General features: G+C 45.5%; 1 protein-coding gene across 11 annotated transcripts in view; it reads left to right on the forward strand.

Annotated features, from left to right (window-relative positions):
* The window catches only part of Pced1b (PC-esterase domain containing 1B), a 136,624-nt gene that overhangs the window by 74,647 nt on the left and 43,317 nt on the right, over positions 1–18,660 (forward strand). The window lies entirely within an intron of this gene.

The following is an 18,660-nucleotide window of genomic DNA, read 5'->3' on the forward strand; positions in this document are numbered from 1 at the left end:
TCTGTCCCTCCTAGGAGGCTTTTTCCCTTCCCTGGCTATCATGATTGTGGTTGTCTTTTTCACCATCTATGCATAGCATTCCTCCCAAGTATCTTCTGTGATGCTGGGTTGATGGACCTGAATTGCTTTAATTTGTACTAATCTCATTTTTCCATCATTTAAAAAGACAACTTTGTTGAATTTAGTAGCCCTGGTATTTACTCCAACATTTCGTACATCCCCAGGTCTTCTTGTTGGTGTCTAAGTCTGTTCCATCGTGGTTGGAGAAGACACTTTTCGTAACTGCTGTCTTTTTAAAAATCTGCTGAAACTCAGTTGGGGATGGTGGTACACACCTTTAACCTCAATACCTTGGAGGCTGAGATAAACAGATCTCTATGAGTTTGAGGCCAGCCTGGTCTACATATTGAGTTCTAGACCAACCAGGGGGCTACACAGTGAGGACTTGTTTTAAAAAATAAAATTACTGAAACTTAATTTATAGCCTAACATATATGGTTTATCCTTAAAAAAAAAAAAGGTGGCGGGGTGGGGTTGGGGCTCTATGTTCTAGAAGAATCTGTGTGCTACTGTCAGGTAGTGTTCTGTGTGCTTGTTGCTCTGGTTGGTTTGAGGGCCTCAGTCCTCTGTTCCTTTATCTCCTGGTGGTTAGTTGTTCCGTCCACTATTGAGAGTGGGATGTCCACATGGAAACATTTGTTGCTCTCTTCCATCCTGTGAGGTCCTGTTATATTACTTTGGTGGTCTTCCATTAAGTAAGCAAATGTTTATAATTACATTTTTGCCAGATTCAAACTTTTATTACTGTATACTGTCTTTATTGTGTGTAAACTTTACAAGTTTACAGTCTATTTACAGAACCAACCTTCTGCTCTCTTCCTGTGACTGTTTGCATAGATCACCTTTTCCATCCTTTCGTTTTCTATATGTTAGTGTTTTTGAAGCAAACGTGACTCTTTTGTGGCTAGTATATATTTGGGACATTTGAGTGTGTTTGTTTGGTTTGTTTTGTTTTTGGAGAGAGACTCACTGTGGCCCTAGTTCACCTTAAATTCACTCTGTAGAACAGGATGACTTTGAACTCACAGGGATCCTCCTGAGTCAGCGCTGGGATTAAAGGTGTGCATCACCAAGCTCCCCACTTTTAAACCCTTCTGCCAATCTCTGTGTTTTAATTGGGTGGCTTCATTCACTTGCATTAAAGGTAATTGTCACTAAAAAGTGACTTAGTCCTGTCATTCTTCCCTACGTTCTATGTGTTGATGAGCTCTCTGGTCTGATTTCCTACATAGCTGTCTTCTTTGCGGTTGGTTGATGTTGAGTAATAAACCACTTGAATTTTACATTAGTTACATTTCTCATTGCTGTGATGAAAGATCTGCCCCCCAAAAAAGGCAAATTAAAAGGGTCCAGTCCATCATGGTGGGTAAGCCATGGCGGCAGGGGCACGAGGCAGCAGATACATTGCAGATGAGTAGCTCAAGTAATACATTCCAACTCCAATGGCATAGCAGTCCACCTTATTGACACCAGACGAATTTAGTTTATAAAACCTGTTTTCATTATAAAAACAGTTTTCATTCCACCTCTTTATGCTGGTGACACAGAATGGCATCTTTATAACTGTCCATAAATATAAACTACAGTTGTTCAACACTTTAGTCCCTTAAACTATGATTTTTAAAAAGTGTAGAAGGCTGGAGAAATGACTCAGCAGTTAAGAGCACTTGACTTGGGTTCAATTTCCAGCACCTGTATGGCAGTTCATAACTGTCTATAACTCAAGTTCCAGGGCATCTGATGCCCTCTTCTTCTGGCTTCCTTGGGCACCAGGCATGCAGATCATGCACAAAAATACATGCAGGGAAAACACCCATACCATACATAAAATAAAATTTTTTCTAAAGTGTGGAATTATAAATCAAAATTATAATGTTAGCTTTTGAACTAAAAAAATGTTTTAAGGTGTTAAAGTCTTAATTCATGTAGAAAAATGAGTTATGAACCATTGTTACATTAATAGGAGTTTTTATGTTCACTCATATATTTACTTTTATTGAGGTCTTTATTTCTCATAAAGCTTTAAGTCTCTCTCTTTTCTCTCTCTCTCTCTCTCTCTCTCTCTCTCTCTCTCTCTCTCTCTCTCTCTCTCTCTCTTTCTCTCTCTCTCTCATACACACACACTCCTTATTTCCCTGACTTCCCTTAGCTGTGTGTAGATTAAGTCCCGTCCCTTGTATATGCCGTGTATGAGCCTCCCTGCTAAGCCTTTCTTGTGGGGTAGGGCTAGAAGTAATAATTCTCTTGGCTTTGTTTATCTGGGAATGTTTGAGTTTCTCCTTTGCTTTTGAAGGTGTGTGTGTGTGTGTGTGTGTGTGTTCTCATGTGCTTTGTTTTGTTTATCATTGTTCTGTTTCGTTGAAATGGGGTCTTTAGTAGCTCAGACTTGCTGTGTAGCTGAGGCTGACCTTGAACTCCTGACCCCCTGCTTCCACCTCCCACCTGCTGGGGTTCACGGAGCCTGCTCCACTGTCTACAGCCTCCTTTACTTTTGAATCAAATAATGCTTTTTGCTTATGCTTGCTCTCACAAATTATGTTTTAGCTGTTCCAGAAACAATGGTCATCTACCTGGCATGGGGTAGAGGTGGAGGATGGGAGCTGTGTGTGTAGTAAGAACTGAAATGGATGGATTTTCATCTTGTTTTACTCTCCAATTCTTCCTCCTGGGAGTTGCAAGCTCCAGAATTGGCAACCACTTCATCAGGCAGGTTCTGCCAGCGAACTTGGTTTCTAGGCAAAGGTTGACATTCCTGGTGCTTCCTGTTCTGCCTTCTTTCCAGAATCCTCTATTTTCATCTTTAAAACTATTTGTTGGGGGGCTGGAGAGACGGCTCGTCGATTAAGAGCACATATTGCTGTTGCAAAGGGTAAGAGTTTGATTCCCTAGAACCCATGTCAAGCAACTCACAACCTCCAGTAACTCCAGCTCCAGGGGGACCTGATGGCCTCTTCCGGTCACCGTTGGCACCTGCACACCAGTGTTCATACCCACACACAGATCCACATGCATACACACAATTAAAACATAAATATTCTAAAAACATGTTCGTTGGAGCCAGATGTAATGCCAGAAGCCTGTAAGAGCAACACTCAGGAAACAGAGGCAAGATCGTTTCCAATTGTTTGGCATTTTCATAATGTATAGTAACATCCTTGTGGCTCTTTTAGTCAGCCGCCTTTGGTTGAGCATTAATTCTGAGTCAGGGTCATGAGAGAATTTGGCCATAGTGGGAACTGGGTGAGGTGGCCGTAGCCAGGAGCTCCCATGCTTTCTGTTCGGACACGGCTTTAATGGTGCTTGTGTCGCTGCTCCAGTTTGAGTTCCTTGTGAGAAGGTGGTGACGGGAAAGCATGCATGATTCCATTCCTGGATTCGCCTGTGGGACACTTCCTTTCTTCATGTTGATGTGTTTATTGTAACACCAGCCAGTGACCTCCCTGAAACACTCTGGCCGTGCCTTCAAAGATAAACCCCTGCCTCAGTCCCCAGCCTGTTAGCCTCTGAAGCTTGGTGTCTGTGAGGTTCTTCTTTTCTGGTGTAACTGATGCCATCTTAGAGGCTTGGTCCTAGGTGTCTGGCATCGTTCACACAGCTTCCACGGCTTCTGAGCACACCCCTTTGAAAACATCCTTGTCCATCTATAGATGAATCGTTTTCCCCTCCCTCTGTAAGCCCATCGTACACCACCTCATTTAAGCCTCTCTGGTGATTCCGTGTGGTCCTTCTGAGGTGGACCTCATTGTCCTTGCACTGAGTGGCCCCAAGAGATGAGGGTTTTCTCTGTACTGAGCCTTTGATGTCCATCTCTTCCCACACCGTCAGCCTCCATATTGCTTCCACGGAACATTTACTCTTATGTTTGATTCATTGTGCTTTTCAAGTGTTCCTCTGTGCCGAGAGACATCAAAGATTTGGGAAGGATTTTGAAGTAAGGAGACAAATAAATATTCATAAGACGTGGTAAGCACCTACCCCCAGAAAGGAGAGAGACGTGTAAACAACCGTCCAAACTTGTCCACTCGGGAGCCAGGGAGAAGCACCGAGAGAGGCATGGGGTGAAAAGGACACACCCTCGGGGTGCCAACATGGGATATAGCATTTCTAAAGCCTGGTTGTTTCAAGATTCTACCCCAGGGAAGTAGCGTTGTATGGAGTCCTGCTAGCTGGTTGGCATAGAAACCAAATAAACAAAATTAAGTCCTGTGCTAAATGAGACTTAAATAAGCTTTGACTTTGAGGGCTGTGAACCCGCGGCCCTGGCGTAGGAGGCATCCTACTGATCTGCTTGCTTCTGTCTTCAACTCAGCTCCGTTTTTACAGGGCAGGTTTGGTGTTGGGAGCTTCCTATTCAGTATAGTGCTTCTGTCTGAGGGGGGGAGAGGAAGGCATTATAGTGGCTTCCTTGTAACTAAGCAATCTAAATGCCCTTCAGTTTGCCATCCCTTTGAAAAAAATACTGATGCAAGTACGACCTGACCAGTCGAAAGGTAAGTGTTGCTCTGTATCTCAAATATTTTATTTGCACCCAACTAAAATACACATTTTAAAACTCCAACTACATACATTACCCAAATGTTTCCTGTGTGCCAGCGACCAAAAAATTGGGTTTTGTGTCTGCAAGTCTCCAACTAGGATTATGGTCTGTTTTTTAATCATGATCTACTGGCATCTTCCAAGCACAAATGTGATTTGTAATGAGATAATATTTTCCCCTCTTGGTCCTTCAACATATAGGGCTGAACCAACCTCACCAGAGGAGTATCTGATGTAGAAAAACATCCATTTCCCCACAGAGTGTTGTTCCACGTGGTACTGCTCATGATCACAGGGATGAGACCATGGTAGTCAGTAATGCGTGAGCAATGGGCACTTCACCAAAATTCCTTTTCATCTTTGTTAGCTTCATGGAGGTTTTTTACATGTTCACACATATGTTTCCAAGGGTGTGAGTGTATCAGGAAGGTGTTCCGCAACTAACTTGACACACAGACTTTTAGCAGCCCCAGAGAGAACAAAGATTATCTGTTGGCGGGTGTTTCAGTACTTCTTCTAAAACGGGGGGCGGGGGGGGGGGGGACGACTCATGGGCAGGGCTGAGCAGTCTTTGTGTCTCCAAGTTTGATTTACACAGGCCTTTATGACTAACTTCTTGATTTTGTGTCAATACATGAAGTTGGACAAAAGTTAATTATTTGAGTTACACACTCACAAAACATTGCTTCTTCATGTTAAAAAAAAAATTGCTCCAGGGCTGGAGAGATGGCTCAGAGGTTAAGAGCACTGACTGCTCTTCCAGAGGTCCTGAGTTCAATTCCCAGCAACCACATGGTGGCTCACAACCACCTATAATGAGATCTGGTGCCCTCTTCTGGCCTGCAGGGACACATGCAAGCAGAATACTGTATACATAATAAATAAATAAATCTTTTTTAAAAAAAATTTGCTCCAGATAGTTCACTCAGAGTAACTCAGGGCTAGTTATGTGCATGTGTACATGTGCTGTGACTTTGAAGTGTCTTTAGGGTGGGGGTGGGGTAACTCGGTGGTAGCATGCATGCTTTTCTAGCATGCGTAAGGCCCTGGGTTCAATCCCCAGTAATGCAAAAGTAAAAAAAAAAAAAAAAAAAGGCAGCAAGGGAAGGGAAGGGGAAGGGGAGGAAACAGGAGAGGAGGAGAGAGAAGTCTTCAGGGGTTCCTATGGGCCTCGAATCAATTTAAAAGGTCAGTGTGTGGCATGAATTTGACAGTATGTTAGCCAACAAAATTCTAAGATTATCAGCAAAGCGGAATCGCGGGGACCGGATGCCCACATTGAGATCAGTGTTGTGTCGATCTCCTTGGGTTACATCTCGGACTTGCCCTCCCTCTCAGCACACATGCTTTTACAGCATGGTCTCTAACAGAAGTGACAGGGTACGGCTGGACTCCTGAAGGTGGCAGCAGTTCAGCTCGGAGGACATCCCTGTCCAACACCATCTAACTCACTCCTGCCGAGAAATTAAGGAGCCAAACAAGTCATTAGCCAGCTGGGCTCAAAATAAAAGCACCCCTTATGGAAAGGAGTAATTGTTCTACTGGTCTAGGGAAGAAAAAGCAACTGATGTCCCACCTACCCCTCATCAACACAGAAACCCAGCTGTCACTTCAAAGGACTGAGACAGGGTTTATTCTGGAGCCAAATGTGAGTGACCATGGCCAGGAAATACAGCTGCAGTTTACCTGAATACTGTGGTCCAGTGTCATAACAAAGCAGAGTCGTAAATCAAGGCACTTTTCAAATACGGGATGGAAACATCTGATAAGTGGATTACAGGACATCTCTGTAAATGGCTTCATCCGCTGTCTAGTGACACTTTTAGCCTTTGGGATGGTGGAAGCTAGGTTTACCAAGTAGTCACAAGGATGTTGGGTCACACATGGTGGGGCATAAATGGTTATTTAGAGGTTAAGGCAGCCCAAGATAATTTGGCTCTAGACCAGAAACATTCCAGTCTCCACTTTAAAAAAAAAAAAAAAACAAGCAAAACCCCCTGTTTAAAGATGTATTTATTTTATTGATGTATGAATAGTTTGCCTGTGTGTATGTCTGTGCCCTATGTGCATGTCTGGAGCCCCCAGAGGCCAGAAGAGGGCGCCGTGAGCCACCGTGTTGTGCTAGGAACCAAATCTGCAAGAGCAATGCACACTCACAACCATGGAGCCATCTCTCCAGGACCAATCTCTGACATTTTAACCGACCAACCTTGCAGGATGTCTAAGGGAGGTGTGAATTCTTCTGGAAACTCCAGTTCACACCACCTTAACTTCATTACCAGGGCCCACAGATCAAACAGATAAAAGATTAACAAAAGGAAAAAGAAAGGTCTTTTTTAAATTATATATACACCTACGTGCTGACATACAAATTCAAGAAGAAAATGTGGCCTACGGATGCAGCCATGTGATTGAGCCCAGTGTGCCATCTTAGGCTAAACAGACAAGGAAGAGTGGTTTGGGCTTCTAGGCAGGGAAGGGCAAGTTCTCGGATGGTGAGAAAGGAAGCTGGTCAGACTGATGAGAGTCCTCCTTTAAGGGACCATTGGACACCAGAGAGATGGCTCAGTAGTTAAGAGCACTGGCTGTTCTCCAGAGGACCGGGGTTCAATTTCCAGCACTTACAGGGCAGCTCACAACTGTCTGTAACTCCAGTTCGAGGGGATCTGACACCCCCACTCAGACACACATGAAGGCAAACCACCAATGCACATAAAAGTAAATAAAAGCTCTTGCTATAACAAAAAACCTAAAGCCTACATGATATATATATACATACATATAAAGAAGTTTCTGGGGCTGGAAAAATAGCCCGGTGGTTAAGAGGGTCTTATGCTGCTGTTGCAGAGGACCCAAGTTCTGTTTCCAGGACCCACGTTAGATGCCTCACGACCGCCTGTAACTCAGCTCCAAAGGAATCCAATGCCCTTTTCTGGCCTCCATGGGTGCTGTACACATGTGGCAGGCACACACACACACACACACACACACACACACACACACACAAATAAATAATTAATTAAAGAAAGTTAATTTATTTTGCCACTTTGGAGGCTGAATTCAGAGATTGGGCACTCACGTGAAGACCTCTGGCTGCATCACAGCATGGCAGATGGCGTTGCCATAGAGGAAGTTGAGAGAGCAAAAATCCAGAGAGCAGTCTTTCTCTTGGTATGGCAAACCCCCACCCCCACCCCACCCCCCCACACACACAAGAACTGCACAAACCGCAGGAAAACCCCAATAATCCTTCACAAGCCTGACCCCTTAAAGGCGCCACCACTTGTCACGTGACCTCGCTGAGGCTGAGCTTCCAACACTGAACTCGTGAAGGCAAACTGCATCAAAACGTTGACCACTACAGCCGTGGGCAGGGGCGCTCTTTCCTCCAGACCAGATCACTCCTTTCTCGTGATTTGTGCTGAGAAAGCGCCCTCTGGAAGGCTTTGCTGCACCCCGTCTGCTGTGTTCCTTTAAGATCCCTCTACTCTGGAGTAAGATACGTCTCACTGGCAGACGTCTTGGTTCTGCTGGTGCGCAGTTTCACCTCCGTGTGTTGGTTCCGGATTCTGATGGGCTTTCCTAGCAATAAACTTCCCGTTGCTGAAGAACTGCCTGATTAGCCATGTGACACTCTGGCCCGTGAGCATCCATCTCTCACACTGAACAGCGCACGACCTTTGAGTGCGGTTATCGCCCGCTCTCCCGGTCTGATTTTCCTAAGACAGAGTGGAAGATGGGTTAATATTTTCCAGCCAGTCTTGGTGGGGCACGTCGCTAGGCTGGGCCACCCGTTCTCAGTAATCCAACTGAAGAGAACAGTAAAAGCAGAGAGCAAAGACTCGATCAGTGTGGTTACACTGGGCAGAGGAACCAACAGTCCTGCTACCACGCTCCAAGCCCATCTTCGGGGTACTGATACGTTTAGCTTTAAGTGGAGACGAGGAGGTAATGCAGAACTAGGTGGTCCTGGTCAAGGTGTGGTCTTGCTCCTCACTGACCCATGATTGTCTCAGCTCCAGGCCCTCCTGCAATGTGGTCTGACAAGTTGTTAGAACTGTGTGAAGTCCTTTCCTGGGACACAAGCTTTTCCAGTGGCTCACACCAGCAGCGCCCTGGTCTTTCCCTCTCCCAGCATGAGCTTCTGGGGGAAAATTCCAATTTCTTGGGAACCATCGTCTCAATAGTCTGAGAGCCAAAGGGAGGGTCATTAATGTCTCTCTCTAGATCAGTGCTTCTCAACTTTCCTAATGTTGTGACCCTTTAACACAGTTCCTCATGCTGTGGTGACCCCCCCCAACCATAAAATTATTTTCGTTGCTACTTCATACTATAATTTTGCTACTATTAGGAATTGTAATAAGTATTTGATACACAGGATATCTGATCTACGACCCCTGTGAAACAATCATTCTACCTCACAGGCCTCGAAAACCACAGGTTGAGAACCACTGCCTGAGAGGGAGACACACAGGGCCACAGTCGGCTCTGTGAGGAAGGCGGGTTGTGTCCAATACGTTCAGTAGATTGCAGCTCCCGATAGAGCATCTCTAGGAAGAGTCTTCCTGTCCTGATTATCCTCTTGGCCACAAAGGCCAAGGCTAACTTGGCCAGTCTTCTGTTAAAAGGAGAACAAGATGCTTTCCTAGGACACCCGCAGACATGGGTACCGTTTGTTTCCTCCAGAAATCTGCAGATCGAATGGTCAGCCATGATTCAGATGGGAGGGCAAAATCCCCATACCAGTTGCCAGATTTCTGGGTCCAACCAGCTCAGCCCAAGGCCATGCTCCAGTCCTCCAGGCTGGCCTGCCAGGGAGCACCCAGCCTAGAAGAAGGGAGCACAGATGGCTTACTAGAAGAGGGGCAAGGAGCACTCTTCCAAATTCAGGTACTTAGGGGGACAGTGGGAACTGGCCTCAGCAAGGCCCTGTGGGAAGAAGATAAACATGGTGAGCTTTGAAGAATGGTCAGACCTGGGCTCAGTGGGTAAAGGCACTTGCCACCACCCCTGATGACCTGATTCAGCCCTTCATTCCTACAGGGTAGAAGGAGAAAACTGACTCCTGTAAGTTATCCTCTGACCTCCACAGGAACCCCCCCACACACACACACACAAATTAATTAATTTAAAAAGAATGGGTAGACCAGGACAGGAAAAGCTTAGGATCTCCCAAGCAGGTAGGGGTAACTTTGGTAAAGACACAAAAAAGACAGGAAAGCCGTGGACGACCATCCTGGAAAGGGATCTGTGGGGTCGTGGGACCTCAAGCTGGCTGAACACGACTTGGTCCCAAGGGAGGACATCTATAAGCACTGGTCACAGAAATATCGAGACTGACCCTGTTTATGCTAGAGAGCATGATATCACAGTGAACCAGCAGGGGCGGGCTGCTTAATATCATCGACTGTTAACTTCACCTGTGAGCATTAAACTATTAACTTCGTATTTAATCAACATAATATATGTAATGATTTGTCAAAGTGTCTGGTGCATGATAAACCCCCAAAATGGCAGTTATTGATGCTTCTAGCACTCACAACTATAACCATGTACAATACACATTTCACTTGATGCTGTGGCACTTATATTTTTACTTTTTAGTTTCATATGCATTGTGTGGTGTGCAGACATGAGTAGTGAGTTCCCATGTGCACAGCACACGTGTGTATAGATAAGTGTGTGCATGTATGTGTGGGGACCAGAGGTTGACATTTAGTGTCCCTTGATCTCTGTCCACTTTATTTACCGAGACATGATCTCTCACTGAGCCGAGAGCTTGCCAGTTCAGGCAGTCTGGCTAGCCAGTTTGCTAGCACCAGAGATCCCTTGTTTCTGCCTCTTGAAAACTGGGTTTACAGGGGGACCACCACATAGGACAGATTTTTACGTGGGTTCCAGGCATCTCAACTCTTTTTTTTTTTTTTTAATTTTCCGGAGCTGAGGACCGAACCCAGGGCCTTGTGCTTGCTAGGCAAGCGCTCTACCACTGAGCTAAATCCCCAACCCCGCATCTCAACTCTTAACCCTCAGGCCTGTGACATGTTCATCAATTAAACCACCTCTCTAACCCATTATAATTATTTTAAATACTCTTAGAGAAGCCAAGCCTGGTCCTGTGTGCCTGTAATCCAACATACTCAGAGGGTGGAGGCAGGAGACTGAGTCTTCTTTAGCTACATAGTACATGCAAGGCCAACCTGGGCTATACAAGACCCTGTCTCAATAAAAAAAAAAAAAAAAAAAAAAAAGACACAGTTTTAATGTCCATTCTACTTTTAAATGCGCTCTGAAATCCATCCTCAAATTTCTGTAATTCTACACTTTTGGTATTTAGTATATGGAAATTGAATTGTAGAAAACTGAATTTCTGGCTGAGTAGAATATTTGCAGTTAAGATATGGCATGAGCTTTATATTAGAAATACACAGTTTTGGTTTTTTTTAATATCATATTATCCTAGACACAGAATGCCCAAGTGTCATTATATCCAGGCGATAAAAACAAGTTCTGTCTCGGGCTCTCATGTTTATTCAGGTTGGAAAATCAGCACCAATTTGTGTAGCATTTTCATATTCATGAGTTAAATTTGTTCAAATCTCTTTCCAAAGGAGCCAAACCTCATCATTAATTTTATTATGTTACTACCTAGGTTGTTATATTTTTAAAAATTTACAGCACAGAAATTTCTAAAATATTTTTTGTCATATTTATGGAGTTCACTGTGATATTTCAACACATATAAGGCATGCACCAGCCGGGCGGTGGTGGCGCACGCCTTTAATCCCAGCACTCGGGAGGCAGAGCCAGGCGGATCTCTGTGAGTTCGAGGCCAGCCTGGTCTACAAAGTGAGTTCCAGGAAAGGCGCAAAACTACAGAGAAACCCTGTCTCAAAAAACAAAAAAAAAAAAGGCATGCACCAATTAAATTAGGATACTTAGTACTGGGGCTGTGGGCTGTTGGTAGAGAACTTGCCTGGTATACCCTAGGCTCTGAGGGTCTAACCATCAGCACTACAAAAAATAATAAACAAGAAAAAGTTAGCGTACGTTTGCATTAATTTCTTCATCGTTTCTTTCTCTTTGGTGCCTTTGGTCCTCTCCTAGTTTGTCCTGAAATGTGTAGTGGCTAGTTGTGACCAGTACTCCTCCGCTGCCTGGGGAACTAGGTTGTGACCAGTACTCCTCCGCCGCCTGGGGATCTAGGTTGTGACCAGTACTCCTCCGCCGCCTGGGGATCTAGGTTGTGACCAGTACTCCTCCGCCGCCTGGGGAACTAGATTGTGACCTAGTGAACTACTCCACCGCCTGGGGACTAGGTTGTGACCTAGTGATCTACTCCTCCACTGCCTAGAGAACTAGGTTGTGACCAGTATTCCTCCGCTGCCTGGGGAACTTTTGATCTCTGTTCTGTAAAGAATCCCGTTCTGGAATTCAGAAACTTTCCTGTTTGTTTCTCTCAATAGTGTTATATATATCTATATCTCTATCTCTCTCTATATATGTAGAGAGAGATAGAGAGAGATATAGAGATATAGATATCTATATATATCCTTGCCAATACCTTTTTCAGTATTACTAATTTAGTTCCTTCATTAAAAAGAGTGACTTGGGGCTGGAGCCATAGCTCAGTGATTAAGAGCACTTCCAGAGAACCCAAGTTCAGTTTCTAGCACCCACATCAGGTGGCTCTGGTCTCCATGGGCATCTGCACTCTCATGCAATACCCACATACATGCATGCACACACACACACACACACACACACACACACACACACACACACACACACACAATCAAAAATAATAAAAATAAATCTCTTAAAAGTGGCTGGATTGCTGGGTAGTGGTGGTGCACACACCTTTAATCCAGCCCTCAGGAGGCAGAGGCAAGAGGATCTCTGTGAGTTCAAGGCCAGCTTGGTCTACAGAGTAAGTTCCAGAATAGGCTCCAAAGCTACACAGAGAAACCCTGTTTTGAAAAAAAAAAAAAAAAAAAAAAAAAAAAAAAGGCTGGATTTCAGACTAGCTAATTTTTCTTAAAAAAAAATATATAAGGAATCAGTGGAGTATAGTGTTGCATAGACAGGAAATGTGTGTATTCATCTCCTTTCGGGTTCCCGGCACACCACTACTAAATGCCCCGGCCAGTGGGGTCTTCAACGGGGACCTAAAGGGAGGGCCGGCGAATGAGAGGGACAAGAGACACAAAGAATGAGAGCAAGACAGGACGTCTGATCAAGCTCCAAAGTTTTATTTTCCTCTCAAGGCATATATAGGTAGGCAAAGGGGGTTGCAAGCAGGAAGGGACTTAGTTATAGGCTGTTGGGCCAGCAGGGAATGTTGCTCTGAAGGTTATCTATCTACTCTTGCCTAACTGCCCAATTGCCTAACTGCAGCTCGTACACCTGAATTCTGAGAAGAGGTTCTGGTATCTGTGAGAAGAGGTTCTGGTGCTATGGAGACTTAAGCAAGGCCTAGATCTAAGAAAAGAGGAGAGAAGCCCAAATACAGCATGTCTGTCAAGGGTCGCTTAGGCTTATGGCTCCCGTTACCTAAATCCCTCACAGACTGTCTCACTGAGCACTAGGTGCTAGATGCTTTTTTGAGTCTACTATTTAGCCTTTGGTTGTGGATCCTGACACAGATTTCCTAATCCGTTGGAGTCTCCTGGGTGATGGGAGTGCCTCGTTCTCATGAGGCAATCTTGGGTGGGCTCCTCAGCGGGGCTGGTCACCAGAAAGGCTACGCCACAGTTGGAAGCTGGAGCCTCTCACCCTTCCCTGTCCTCTGCGTGGGAGAAGTGGCAGGCGCTGACTTAGTAATCATGTTTACATGATGAAGCCTCCATAAGCATCCCTGAATTTAGAAAATGTCTTGATGTCCTGTCCCACTTTGCTGTCTGTTGAGGTGACACAATACGAAAGAAACATGGGCAGGAAAGGGTCGTTTGGCTTCCACATCCCAGGTCACAGTCCATCACTAAGGGACGTCAAGGCAGGAAGTACAGGCCAATCTGATGGAAACACTTTCCCAACCGAGGTTCCCTCTTCCCTGACGATCGTAGCTTGCGTCCAGCTGACAGAGAGCTAACCAGACACATGAAGACGTTTGAGGGCAGCTGTCCAGAAAGGAGATGGACGGTGCGTGCCCCATCCCATACCTCGCTATGTGCCTCTCTCCTATTTGCCTTGCAGGCTGCTCTTCCAGAGGACCTGGGTTCAATTCCCAGCACCCTCATCAAGCAGCTCACAGGAGATCTGACACTTTCTTCTGATCTCTGTAGCTCTTGCACTGACATGCGTGTATCCATACACACATGTGTATAATTAAAAGTTTTTTTAAAAGATCTTTGTAATAAATTGGCAACCAAGGGCTGGTGAGGTGGCTCAACAGGTAGAGACGCTTTCTGACAACTGAATTCAATCCTCAGGACCCACATGGTGAGAGACAACTGACCCCCAAAAGCTGTCCTCTGACCTCTACACATGCACTGTGACATGTGCACACACACTAACCCCTCCCCCCCACACACACACCTGCACACACAATACTCAAAAAACACAAAATAAATAAATGTAGAAAAGTAAGAAATTTGCAGCTGAAAACCAACTCTCCTCCTGCGTCCTGTGAGCCACTCTAGGAAACTACTGAACCCAAGGAGGGAGTTGTGGGATCTCAGAGTTAGAGCCAAGTTGGACAGAAGCTATGGGCAATCTGAGACCCCTCTCCATGTGATTGACATCTCAAGTGGCCCTGACACCTGTCCCTGTGTGGCCAGCCACCTGGCGGTGGGAAACCCACACATCTGTTCACAGAAGCCGGAGGGCAAGAAGCACAGGTGAAAACCAGATTGGTTTATTCCTTAAGCAAAAATCAACACTATGCCATGGCAACAGCAAGAAGACAAAATTGTGGCTGGGTCAAGAAAGAAGTGGACGTGGCTGTCCCTTTGGTGTTCCGATGGATATCACTGCAGGTTTACCTGGATAGAACCCCTTTTGTACGTTGAGGATCACCCAGGCTTTGTGTGGGGACCAGGCTGGGAGGGGAATGGGTTTCATCCCTGGAGAAAATAGAAGGATGAGTGTCTGAACTGAGGCTCAGGCCCGCTAACTCACCATGCTCCCGTTAGCCTCACACCAAACCTTGTCTACCCATGAAGGTGGGCACAGCCTTCTGCTTCCTGACGGAGACTGATGGAGCTGGGGAGAGGGCACAGGGTTGGCACTGTGCTCCACTGATGTCTAAGTCCAGCCCAAGGTGGGGTGGGAAGGAGAAAGATGGGCTGAGGGAAAGTTTTTAAACAAGTGGCGGAGGGTCTGGCCGGGGAATAATGCTGATAGGTACTGACAGGTTTAGTTGTGGGCCTCAGATCCTAGGATAGAGTAAAGGCCAGCTGGAGAGAAAGGGCTCCAGAAGAGATCCCAGTTGCTTGATGGCCCACGTGACCAGGGAATGGAGAAAGGACCTTGCTCTGCCCAGAATCTGTAGTGCCTGCACCAGCCTCAGTATAAATGTTTAAGGGGGGGCAAGTCCCTAAATTCATACTTCAGAAGACGGGGTGCTGCCACAGAAAATCCCACCAGATAACATCAGGCTTACATCTTCAAACTAGGATGGCCACAGTTAGATGGTTTTGAGGTCTCTTGCCACTGCCTTGGAAGCTAAAGGAGCAAAGAGCATACAGTAGGGAAACCACCCCCAGTGTTCAACAAACTGAGCGTTGTCCTGACTGAAGGCTGACAGAAGACTACATCCACGTAGTGACCCTTGTCCTGACTGAAACATGACAGAAGAATGCATCTACGTGGTGACTGTGGTCCTGACTGAAACATGACAGAAGAATGCATCTACGTGGTGACTGTGGTCCTGACTGACAGAAGGATGCATCCACGTGGTGACCGTGGTCCTGACTGAAACATGACAGAAGAATGCATCTACGTGGTGACCCTTGTCCTGACTAAAACATGACAGAAGAATGCATCTACGTGGTGACTGTGGTCCTGACTGACAGAAGGCTGTATCCACATGGTGACCGTGGTCCTGACGGAAGAATGCATCCACATGGTGTACAAGAACCTGGGGTGACCATGATATGAATTTGAAAAGTAAAGAATTGTTTATGATTTTGTACTTAGACATATGGCAGAAAGAGAGGCACTGCTGTAATTGCCTCACAGAGTAGCATTCTGTTACCTACCATGACTACAACTTATCTCCTCTCCTCCTTATAATGTATATACGTTATAGATATGAGAGACTAAATATGTATTGCCGGGAGCCATCCCCGGCGGCGGTGGATGGGTCCTGCAAAGGATGTAAGGAGTCTGAGGAAGAAGAAGTGAGCCAGGCCATGGTGGTTGGGAGAATCTTGCAGCCTGACTGACTAGCACCCAGAGTGTGTGTTTATTTATACAGAATTTAGTTAGCAGGGATACATTCATGATGTTCCTAAACATAGATCATATACTTTTTGGTTTTGGACATGTATTTTGCTTCCTTTTGTTCATCTTTTAGTCATCATTAATAAACTATGACAGAACAGAGTTATCATTTCCAATCTTTTCCCCTCAAGTTTTGACATCATCAATAAACAGAGTTATCATTCTTACTCATTAACCCCATGACACAATTTTTGAGAATCTAGAGGCATATGACAGCCTGAGCTCAGGCTGGTTGCTTTGGTTGTTTCAAGGACACTAGACCAAAACAAAATCTTCAAGCCACCCTGGGCATTTTGCCATGTCTCAAGCAATGTATTATTAACTCTTAGTAGTCAGAGTGCCCAGGAAAAATCCTCAGGCTAAAGCTGCTATAGTTATTATTCAAATTCTGGCATAATACAATCAATGTTCACATTTATATCTTTATAGAATTTGTCTATATGTCTAATCCTGGCATTCTGTTGTTCCTTGGTCATATGACATTGTAGTGGCTCCACATGAGTTAATTTCTAAGAGAGGGAGGTCCTAACATCTCATACTTTCATCATCTTTCCACTCCATACTTTGCTCATCAATATGTCTCTGTGTAGGGCAGAGTTGTATGCCACGTAATTATCTGAGTGTACAGTGGGAAGAGCCTTGTAATGTGAACTGTGGCCAACTCCTCTAGCCCACCAGATCTTGTTGACCTTTTTGAATTTACTTTGTTTTGAATACTTTGTTCCAGTGTAAGTACAGGGAGAGATGTTTCAAGAATGTCTCATAGCCTCATGAAGAGATCTCTGGCTTCTTTATATGTCACAACCTCCAAGGCATAAGGAAGACCTTCAAGTAGATAAGGATATCTCCCTCAGAGTGGCGGGGGTTGAGGGGGGATAGTATGTTCGGGACTGTCCTGGGGAAGCTTAGAAGCAGCATTCCTGGGATAAGCCATAAATGATTCATAAGGAATTTTTCATCAATCCAATATCCTCAAATTGTACAAATATTAAAAGTGCCCCAAGTATGCACAGGTGGAGATGAAAACCAAAGGTGACATGGCAGCCATCATGTGACTCAGCTCTGCTGGATCTTTGTCAAACAGCTGTGCTGGCTTTATGACTTCTGCCACTCCATTCAGATATGGCTGTGCCAGTGTATATGTCCATGTTATCTACAGTCTAGAGAAGCATGTCTTTCTAGACTCACCAGCGCTTCCAAGGACTTGGGGCTTGGTTAGTGAGGTATTTCCAACTGTGTTTTCTTGACGGAATACGATGATATAGAAACCACACGTTTTGGAAGGAATGCTGGATCTTTACAGTTTTGCAAATCCAGAGTTTGTGTGTTCCTCACTCTAATTCACCTCTTCTCCTGAAGAAGGAGGAGGAGGAGGAGGAGGAGGAGGAGGAGGAGGAGGAGGAGGAGGAGGAGGAGGAGGAAGAAGAAGAAGAAGAAGAAGAAGAAGAAGAAGAAGAAGAAGAAGAAGAAGAAATAATGAAAATCCCTCAGTTCTGTCAATTCTAAGCAAGGACAGCACATCGTCACTACAGCCCTTCTGTCCCAGGAAACATCCTGTAATTTCCCCCCTTCCGCATCAGAACTGGGTGTAGAACCAGACACTAATAATAGTCACTCCCACTGATAACGGAAAGGTTGATGGCTTTACCAACCTTTTCAAAGAACAGATGGATGCAATTCTGAAGTCACAAATAGTTCCGCTCCTCCAGGCAGGAATTTTCAGAGAATTGAACCCAGTTAAAAATCCGTAAGTGAAGAGAGCCAGTGAAACATGAAGACACTTGGAGGAGACCAGTTGAAGGGACAGAAAGCTTAGTGGTCTTTTGCGGTTGCCAGTTTCTCTGTTGCTGTGACGAGACCAAGGAGGAAGGGTGCGTGCGGTTCCCAGATTCTGAGGCCTCGGCCTGTCAGAGTGGGGAGGGACGTTCACATGGCGGGGAGTTAGGAAGGGAAGCAGGAGGAGAGGGAGAGGGAAAGGGGGGGCCTGGAGGATAGGAAGAGAATGGAGTTGGCTCAGGACCCCCAAGACCAAGTTCTCAGCACGAAGGAGATTTATTTGCCCCAGAGGTCAAAGGGTGGGAAATAAGAGACAAAGACAGGAGATGGGATTGGGGAGAGAGAACAGACAGACACAAGGGAGAAGGGAAGGGATATTTGCCCCTGGAGGGACAAAGGACCGCCTGCCTCTGGATAGAGAGGGGACAGACGTGGCCCATAGGAAAATGGCGGTTTGTGAAGGTAAAGGGGGAACCCGTGTTAGGATGAGGGGTTTAATTTTAGTTGGGCATGTTAATTAGGTGAGCCAAAGGGGACTCTTGATTGCTGGCCTTCAATACTTTGATAGCTGGACCCTGGGAGGAGGAAGTGGCCAAATAAGGGACTAGACCGTGGTGGCTAGCTTCAGGAACTTAGTCTAACAGTTTTTAGCAAGGGAGAAGGAATGGGGAGAAGGGTAAACCTGTGGTCGGTGCCATGTTTGCTGTGTTCAGGCCTGCTAGAGCCCTTCAGACAGCCAGCAGCAGCTAGCTCTCGCCTCCTTTTGTGCCTTTATTCCCTCCAGGTGTCACAGCCCCATGAGGCCACCTGCTCTCAGGCCACCCTTCCTTATCCAGGCCTCTC

Source organism: Peromyscus californicus, unplaced genomic scaffold, assembly GCF_007827085.1.
Source record: "Peromyscus californicus insignis strain IS unplaced genomic scaffold, ASM782708v3 Scaffold_20__1_contigs__length_68692818, whole genome shotgun sequence".
Classification (NCBI taxonomy): Eukaryota; Metazoa; Chordata; class Mammalia; order Rodentia; family Cricetidae; genus Peromyscus; species Peromyscus californicus.